A 10195-nucleotide genomic window follows, 5' to 3' on the forward strand; every position below is an offset into this window, starting at 1 on the left:
GCTAGTAACCACCTACCTTCTCATTTCTTGATGTGAGGGTGGGGGGAAATGTTTAAACCTCTGTGAGTTAGGTTCCCCATTACCTGCAGCTGAAATGCATAATTCAAAAGCAACTCATCCAAAGAGACTAATTACCCTATATATATATATATATATATATATATATAATAAAATAAAAACACTAATTTGAAAAGATACATGCACCCCGAAGTTCAAAGCAGTATTATTTACAATAGCCAAGCCACGAGCAACCGAAGTGTCCATCAACAGACGAATGGATAAAGATGTGACATATATATATACATGTGTATATACATACACAATGGAACATTACTCAGCTGTAAGAAGAATGAAATTTTGCCACTTGCAAGAACATGGATGGAGCTGCATCAACAGCATGGAGGGTATCATGCTTAGTGAAATAAGCCAGAGAAAGACCAATTTTGTATGTTATCACTTACATGTGGAGTCCAGAAAGATAAAACTAATGAATATAACAAAAAAGAAACAGACTCACAGATATAGAAAACAAACCAGTGGTTACCAGTGGGGAGAGGGAAGTTGGGAGGGACAAGATAGGGGTTGGGGATTAAGAGGGAAAAACTACCATGTTAAAAGTAAATAAGGTAGAAGAATGTTCTGTACAGCACAGGGAATATATCCAATATTTCATAATAACTATAAATGAAGTATCATCTTTATAAACTGTGAATCACTATGTTGAAGCTAATAGAAGGTTATAAATCAGCTACATCTCAATGTTTTTTTTTACTCACCCTGGTGCAGAGAAAGTACTTCCTAGTATTGAGGCAGTAAGCCAAAATGTAATTTTACTAGTTCTAGGAAACCTTTAATTGTTTTCTAATCACTCCACATGTACTCCTTAATCATGGGAACCATGTCATCTACCTTATTTAAAATTTCCACAATCCCTGAGCAGGACTGGGCCATCAGAAAAGTGCTTTTTAAACACAATATTCTTTTCATGAAACACTAGGGTTCCAGATAAAGTACACTCCAGAATCTGCAAACAATTTCAGAAAACAGTACCCTTTGGAACCAAACAAAAAACCCCAGAGTGATTCAATGGAGGCAGAAGTGACTCACCCTAAGAGGGAGCTATAGATGTGACGGCAGAGAGAGAATACAGTGTTGGGTGATAAGAAACATACAGCCACATGGTAAAAGATAAAACTGGATCTACACCTCACACCACATACAAGAATAGACTCCAAAGGGATCAGAGATCTTAATGTAAAGAGAAAAACCAACAAGTACTAAGAGAAAACACAGATGGATTCCTTATGACCTGGGTGTAGGTGAAGGTTTTTGAATTATAATTCAAAATCTAGATACAATAAAAGACTACATTAATATGAACAAAAACAAAACCCAAAACTTCTGCATGGCAAAAATGACTATAAGCAAAGTCGAAAGATAAACTGGAAGAAAACATTTGCAAAATATGTCACAAATAATGGTCTAATGCTCATTACAAGCTTCACATCTCAAATCGAACGGCAACCAGAAGGGTAAAGCAGACACGGAGTACAGCCTCTCTAAACAAACAGGAGTAGATCACCATTCACTCACTAGATTCCATGCATTTTAGGACTTCATCATTAAATTTTACCGGTGAAAGTTTGAAATGCTTACGTGTTTACAGACAGACTATTTCAACAGACTATTTCAAATCTACTGTGCAGAAGAATTTCTGTCAAATCTGTAAAAACAAAATATGCACCCTATGTTTTAAGAAATACAAGATTTCAAAGATATTTTTGACTCTGACATTTCCCCCACCTCACATGGTTTTTAAAAAATGAAAAAGCCTTGAGATTCTGCAGGAGTTCTGGTTTTGCACTGATTTCAGAAAATAACTCCCACAAATAATATGCTTCTTCTCTCCAACAAAGACAAGATTTTACATATTGGAATCATAGTAACTCCAGTGGGATATAGAAGCTTCTTGAATTCCTCCTTAACTGTCCATCAGCGCTCTTGTCCTTTCTATGAAATACCAAGGGCAGGAAATGTCTGCTGATTTCACTTGACAGGGGAAGTTCCTGCTTAGCAGTACTTATTACCAGAGTCAGAGTTTCACTATTTTTTAGAATTGTCAATAAATACGTATTGATCACTTTTCCACTAGAGTACTTGCAAGTTTCAAAATGTGGACATCCACCAGTCGCAGGGAGCAGGTCTACTCAGAGGCCAAGGACAAGCCAAGAGAGGCAATAAGAGGCCTTCAGAATGTGGTTTGTGAATGGAATACCATGGCCCAGGCATTGGGGAGGAATTATAACAGTTTCAGGGGGAACAGGACTAGCTTCTGAAAGAATTCAGGACCTGTAGTCAAAAGAGGCTCAGTAGGAATATAAAAGGCATGAAAAGGCTGGAATGGCCACCCATGATGCAGTCCTCGCAGCAGACGAAGATACCTCTTACAACCCATTCTTGCCTGGAGAACCCCGTGGACAGAGGAGCCTGGTGGGCTACAGTCCATGGGGTCGCAAAGAGTCGGACATGACTGAGCTCACAGCACACACACCTCTTGCCACATCTCCTGCTCCTGTGTCATCATCAGCGGCAGTTCCTGGCAGACTGAAGGCTTCCTCCTTTAAACATGTACTATCCAGTCTTTCAACTTGTTTGCCTCAAGACTTTGTCCAAAGCCTCAGGATGTGTCTTGCATACATGCAGCTGGTGTGCCCCAGAGGGCATTTTTCAACCAAACAGGGAGGGATAAGTGATCCCACCTCCCCCCCTCCCCTGATCCGCCATCCTTTGGAGGCGCCTTCTCCAGGGGGTCCCCCACAGCACTGAGTCCCACTGCCCACCGTGGTGGCTAGCTGGATGCTGGCCTTTCCCTCTTCTCCGTTATTCTTTGCATACTTATTCTGACCTCCTAGAGTCATCCCCCAATAAGGTATTGCTCTAAAGTTTTTGACCCAGTCTTTGCCTTTGGGGGAACCCAAATCAAGATGGTCCTACTCTACATGAAGGAAGAATAGGATCAACTGAAAAAAGCAGGTTGAAGTTTTTACAGTCAGACCTGCTTGAAAAGAACAGAGTATCAGAGAGCAGTGGCCATCTCATGCTGATGCACAGGAGAGTGGATAGACATGCTTCTGTTATATCTAAGGCCTCCCTTCTCTGTACCTGACTACACTTTTTCTTTTTACTGAAATGAAATGAGTAGGGTACCTAAAGACAGAGACCAAACAGTTTCACTGTTACTTGATTCTCTGTTAAATCCAATATCATGAAATGGCCAGATAATTACAAGTTGAGCTTTGAGCTTTTTACCAAAATTGAGATTATCTGGAGGTCCAACCCGTCCTAGATTACAAAATAAAGATGTCTCCCCATTTGAGGAATAAAATAGAGACATAAGGCTTTGTCCACAACCTGTAACCACGCTCCTAAAGAACTTCCAGGGCAACTGTTTCTATTTCAATCAAGGATTGGGCAAGGGTCCATTCCAACTGCTTTCATTACCTCTCAAGGGCAAAAATTATTAGCCCATTGGTGACATTGACCATAATGGTCTTAATTTTCCTTGGTGTGAAAAAGTGAAGTAGCTCAGTTGTGTCTGACTCTTTGCAACTGCATGGACTGTAGTCTACCAGGCTTCTCCATCATGGGATTTTCCAGGCAAGAGTACCAGAGTGGGTTGCCATTTCCTCCTCCAGGGGATCTTCCCAACCCAGGGATGGAACCCGGATCTCCTGCATTGCAGACAGATGCTTTACCCTCTGAGCCACCAGGGAAGCCCCTTCCTTGGTATACATGGGTCAGATTTCTTCCTAAACATGTATTTCAAAGAACAGGCAAGTGGGAGTTGTGAACAGAGTCACTGAGCAGAGTGATCCCCCTGTTTTATGTTTTTTGTTCTCCCTTGGAGAAGATAAACTGCCCATCTTTCTACAAGAAGCAGAGAGAACTTGGCAATATCTTTCTCAAGAACAGAGGTTAATTTGCTAACTCCACTCATTCTCCAGGAGAAGGAAAAAATTAGCTTTAGGGATGTTTGGACCCACCTGGGGAGGTTTTATCAAGAACACCTCATAACATACTGTCATTCAAGAAGAACAAATTATTCAAAGCCTGGAAAAATGCAAGTTTGAAGGAAAGCAGTAAGATGGAATGAGACAAGTAAGGGGAATGAGACAAGGTTAGAGGACCTATTGGTGCTCATTGATCCCTGCCCCCTGCCCCTGCACCAAGCATCAGCAACTATACTTTCAGTTCAGTTCAGCTGAAACAAATGTGGAAAGAACTGGAAATTTTCTAAGGGAGGCAGGACTCACAGGCCTAAGAAATTTCAGAGTAAGATGCAGCCACTGTGGTAAAAAAGACTGGAGATCACTGTTAGGATTGCTAGGTTTTAACAATGCAGAAGAAAAAGCAAGGAAATCAAAACAACAGACTGAAAGTCGCTGTTAACCATTCATTGTTACAGGTGTTGGGAACAGAGCAATGAACAAAGTTAGGGAGGCCCTTTATTCTTTTTTAATTTTTCACTTATGTTTTGCCACGCTGCTTGGCTTGCGGGATCTCAGTTCCCCAACCAGGGACTGAACCTGCACTCTTGGCAGTGAAAGCACAGATTCCTAACCACTGGACCACCAGGGAATTCTTGAGATCCTTTATTTTGAAAAGAGAGCCCTCTTTGCTAGTTTCCCAGATTGCTTTTTTATGTTAAGCCTTTCATAGTATTATATATTTTTGGTGGATTTAGCTGAAAGTTAAGTCTAGGTGTTAGTGAGAATTCCATGGACGTTTCAAGGTAACGTTTAAAAACAACAGATCTTTGATTTTAGGTTTGTGTCTTTTCTTATGCCCTTAAAATCTTGATAGTAAAATTGTCTCCTGTTTTTCTGTTAAGTGATTAGCAACTGGATTGGGTACTCACCCAGTATGGGGACAATATAGAAGATTCAGAGGCAGGGGCCTTTCTTCAGTCTTGAATTGGGCACGTTGATGCTGCAAATAAAGATTACATTCCCCAACTCACTTGTTCCTAGACATGGCCTTGCACTTTTGGCCGTTAAGACATAAGCAGTGAAAAGGAGTTGACTAAGCTGGGATGAGTCCTTTTTTTTGCCCTTTTATTTTTATTCTGCTTCTCCCAGAAGGACTGAAATACAGATATGAAGAGTGGAGCTCCAGTTTCCATCTTGGCCCAGAAGGTGACCCTGAGGATGGAAAACACATGCTGAGGATGTTGAAGCAGAGAGACAGAAGGGTCCCTGAAAGTATCCTGTGCTTCCGTGTTAATCTTAGACAACCTATTTCCAGTTTCCTTTACCCAAGGGGTTAAAAAAAAAGAAATGTTCATCTTGTTGAAGCTACTCCTAGTTTAGGCTTTTTTACTTGTTACAAATTCATTGCAATTTGTAGCAGCTATAGTAAGGGTGGTATACATTTTGGGGGCCACGGTTACCTACAAGTGACAGCAATTTTGTATTAAAAGGTTGCCTATATTCGCAGGTCTGGGCAATTGTCCTTTGGCTTCTCTTTCAGTGGAGTTGCTTAGGAAAGCTGAGGAGAGCTCTCCTGGGTTACTCTCCTTCTTTATTGTCTTTTGCATTTGCCTGGTTTTTACCCCCACCATTACTATTTCCTCCCTCAACTAGGAGAAAATACAAAGCTGAAGGAACAGGCTGGGACTGGAAGAGTGAAGTTGAACAGAAGGAGGATACTGGAGGCTTGACAACTCAGCTGGATACAACTTTCATAGTAAATGGCTCCCTCTGCTCTCATCACCTAAGACCAGGCCTAGTTTTGTTATTGAAGGATAAAAAGTAGTGTTCCTACTTGGGTCAAAATGTGTTCTTTTTCTTTCCTCCTTGTTTTATTTATTTATTTTTTCTTTTTTGGTCTTTAATTGACCTTTTGGGAACCAGTCACCCTAGCCAAGAATCTCAGGAATGTATGCTTACTCCATATTATAGATAAGTTGTATCTCTGTTGTCTGAGCAATCTTTTCCCCCTGAGATACAAGTAAATTCCTTTAAAAGAAAAAAATACCTATTTGATATATCTCATACTTATCTGGGCTTCCCAGGTGGCGCTAGTGGTAAAGAATCCGCCTGCCAAGCAGAAGACCCAGGTTCAATCCCTGGGTTGGGAAGACCCCCTGGAAGAGGGCATGGCAACCCACTCTAGTATTCTTGCCTGGAGAATCCCATGGACAGAGGAGCCTGGCAGGTTGCAGTCCATAGGGTCACAAAGAGTTGGCCACGACTGAAGTGACTTAGCATGTACGCATGCATACTTACTCCTCAACTGATTCTACAAAGCTCGGGAAAGGCCTAAAGAGAAGAATGGGGAAACCGTCAATAAAACAAACAAAATCGCCATTAAATAGTGCAAGCAGGTTTGGTGGATAGAAGTCTTTAATTGTGGCACCCTCTCCTGCAGAGACCTTTGCTCCCAACTTCAAGAGAGGCTCCAGCTATTGATTTCTGTCTACAAAGTGTTAGAAACAAGAAGCAGAATTCTAAGTTTTGCTACTGAAGTAAAATGGCAACAACAACAAAAAAAAGAGGAACATCGAAAACTTCAGCTTACATGAGATGCCACCAGTAGAAATCTGAGATCTACCAATCTGTTTCTGACTTCCTCACCTTTGACACATCTCATATCCTTCAGTGCTTCACGATTGTTGCCCAGTTAAATGTCCTGCTCCTGCATCTACGCCCCTCCGTTCTCATGCTCACAGTCTGGAGTCTAGTGCCTTCAACAGTCTTCCTTCAAACCACTGCCTCCCTTTACTCAAAACACCCTGCACCCCAACTCTGGGCCCTATCTGTTTTCTCAGGGAACCCTTTGTATACCTCACGCTAAACCCTTACCATGTTATCTGGAAGGACCCATTTGTGTATGTTTTCTTACTTAAATTTGACCTTGAGGAACTTTCGCTGGTGGTCCAGCGGTTAAGACTCTGCACTTCCATGGCAGGCAGCACAGGTTCTATTCCTGATTGGAGAGCTAAAATCCCACGTGCAGCAAAGTGTGGCTAATATGTTAAAAAACAAAAACAAACTGAAATTTGAGTGTTGGCCCCTGGCTTAGCAGAGTAGCTCCTCCTTGACTATTTCCTGACCTCGAGTAAAAGTGATAATCACAGTACCTGCGAATAACTAAGTGACCATTTATCACTTGCAATTAACTAGTTTAAAAAAAAAAATCCTTGAAATTAAGTGTGTGTGTGTGTGTGTGTGTGTGTGTGTGTATGCAAGACAAAGAGAGAGAGAAAATTACCCAAAGTGAGAAGATGTAAATTTGAACACATCTGGGAATTGTGAATGAGAAATAAATAGGTAAGTAAAATTAGATCTTATGAAAGGTCTTTCACAATGGATCATCAGAAACTTCAACAATCATGATATGTGCTAATACCAAAGATAGACCAGTGGAGGGATTTAGAGCATGTGCTTAGCAAATGGATTTCAAAGTTCATATTCCAAATGTGTAAACCTAAGCCAATTACTTAACTTCTTTGTTTCTGTAGATTCATCATTTGTCAAATGCAGATTCTACTAATGCTTTCCTAATGTTATGAGAATTAAAGGAGTTAATATATATAAAACACTTTAAGTGGCTAGTGCATAGAAAGAGCTATATAAGATTTTACTATTATTACTAATGTTGCTGTTATAATTCCTCATCCTAAACATGGCCCATGACAAGGAGAAGAAGGAAAAGTGGTGGTTGGAGGGCTAACATACTTATGTAAATAAATATTAATACTAACAGCTATGTTAAAGATGGCAATGCGGGCCACTTGCTACTTTGAAAGTGTCTCTTAAAACTGTGATTTTATAGGGTTCCCTGGTGGTCCAGTGATTGGGAGTCCATCTTGCAATGCATAGGACACCGGTTCGGTCCCTGGTCAGGGAGGATCCCATGCTGTGGGGCAACCGAGTCTCTTAGCCTGTGCTCTGGAGCCTGCGAGCCGCAGGGACTGATGCACGCGCAGAAACTGCTGAAGCCCCCGCACCCTAGAGCTCTGCGCCCTGCACTGAGAAGCCCCTGCACTGTGATGACGAGGAGACCCCACTCCCCTCAAGGAGAGAAAGCCCACACACGGCAGTGATGTCCCAGCACGGCCAAAAACAAGTAAATATAAAAAAACAAAAACTAAAATTACTTTTGTAAGTGTACTTTGCTGTGAGGGTAAACCCACACAAAGAGACCTAGATTTCCTGACCACCCTACATCCCACTTTCCCCTTCAACGCTGTGTCTTTGCCAAATTTTGTGATCTCTCATCAAGTACAAATTTTTAAGAGCAGTAAAGATTCTTTCACATAAATTTTGGGAATCATATATAAGTTGTTTTAGGAACATAAAACTATTGCTTTTGAACTCATAATTTTATTGGAGTACATAATTAAGCAGAATTTGGGAATACAGTTTCCAAATCTTGGTCTAAAGCCTTTTTTGGAAAAACCTTCATAATCCTTATTTGGATTTACATTAGTAAGCATTTGTATAAACTGTAACTAATAATTCTGAGATATCTGGTCCTTTTGACTTATAGGGACACTAAAAGTATGACAAAGTTTCTACCTCTTATACAAATCTTTCTTCTTCCTTTTGATAAAACTCATAATAGGATACTTCAATTTTTGGTTAGTTCCCTTTGGTCTTCTTCACTGTGAAAACTCTTTCCTTCCATTATAATTAATTCAACAAATAATTAACAATCATCTAATTCTACAAAGAGGTATAAGATTCATAAAAGGCAGTTTTATGAATGTCTGTCATGTTGCCACTATAACCCCAGTGCCAACCAAGGTGCATTGCATATAATAGGTGTTCAAAAAGTATTTGGTAAAGAAATACAAATAAAGATCCTACACTGAAGAAGCAGTCTGTTTTAGCTCTAGGTTCAAATCTCAGTTTTCCTAATTATTACTTGTTTGGTCTAAAGTAAGTTGTTTAACAAACTCATTTTCCTTGTAAATGTAAATAATATCTATCTCATAAGGGTTATGAGAATTTAGCAAGAGAACAGCTTACTAAAACTTCTCCTGAGTGTATAGTATGTATCAGGGACTGCATTTCAAAATACAGGGCTTTAAAAATTGAGTGGGTTGCAATTTGTGTTCCTAAGACATCTCCACATAATAAAATAATAACACAGGTCATATAATATGGACCTGTTTGGGTGTTCAAAGTAGGAAGAGATGACATATATTTAAGGGAATTAGGAAACAAGGTGATATATGAAATGGTCCTTGAAGGAGAGTTAGGATTTCACCAGTTAAAATGGGCAGGCATATCCAGATGGAACGCAGAGCTCATAAACGGGAAGGTGAAATAGTACTGAGATGTCAGTTATTCTTTTGACTGAACATAGGGCTGAGGTAAGAAGTGAGACAAGCAAGAAATGTGGAGTAGGGCCATACTGAGGTTGCCAGTTTCTTTAATCAAGTAGACAGGGAGCAACTCTTGATGTTTGGGGGCAGACCCACAGAATTATAGGATTTGAAGGTGGAAACACCTAAGTGGAGAGACAGGTTAGGAGAGGTTATTGCATTATTTCAGCGAAGAGATAATAAAGGCCTGCAGCAGGGAGTGGTCAGAGGCAACTGGACAGAACAAAGCAGGCACATTTCAGAGAATGGAGGGTCTGTGACTAGTGCCATGCGCTGGAGGGAGAGAAGGGGAGTGGGAGACGAGAGGGGGCGAGTGGTTTGGGGAGAGAGACCGCGTGACTGAAGCCATTGACACTATTTACAGAAAGGGGTAAGTCACAGGGAAATGTGGGTTTAGGTTTCGGAAATGGGTCAGCTTGAAGTCTGAGTTTCTCCTTTCTGCCACCTTCCCTTTTTTATATCCAGGTTTTCAGGGCCACCTCCACTTCCCTCCTCCTCTATCCACTAAGACATTGTGCTTTCTATTCTCGACCGGACCCTGCGCTGATCTTCAGGCTCCAATTATTCTGTTCCCCCTAGTGCTCTCCCAGCCAGAATGACCCCAGGTCAGATCCTGGACTGGAGGACACCCCACCCGCCGGATCCCCTATCGTCTTCGCCTAGGCAGCTTCATTGCGTGCGCCTCCACGGTCTATGACCAATAGGCAGGCCCTAGTGCTGGGATTCGACTCGCTATTGGTTGGCGGAGCCATGGTGAGAGATGGTGCGGTGCAGGTTCTCAGCACCAGCGAGGGCTGTGGG

Source organism: Odocoileus virginianus, chromosome 6, assembly GCF_023699985.2.
Source record: "Odocoileus virginianus isolate 20LAN1187 ecotype Illinois chromosome 6, Ovbor_1.2, whole genome shotgun sequence".
Classification (NCBI taxonomy): domain Eukaryota; kingdom Metazoa; phylum Chordata; class Mammalia; order Artiodactyla; family Cervidae; genus Odocoileus; species Odocoileus virginianus.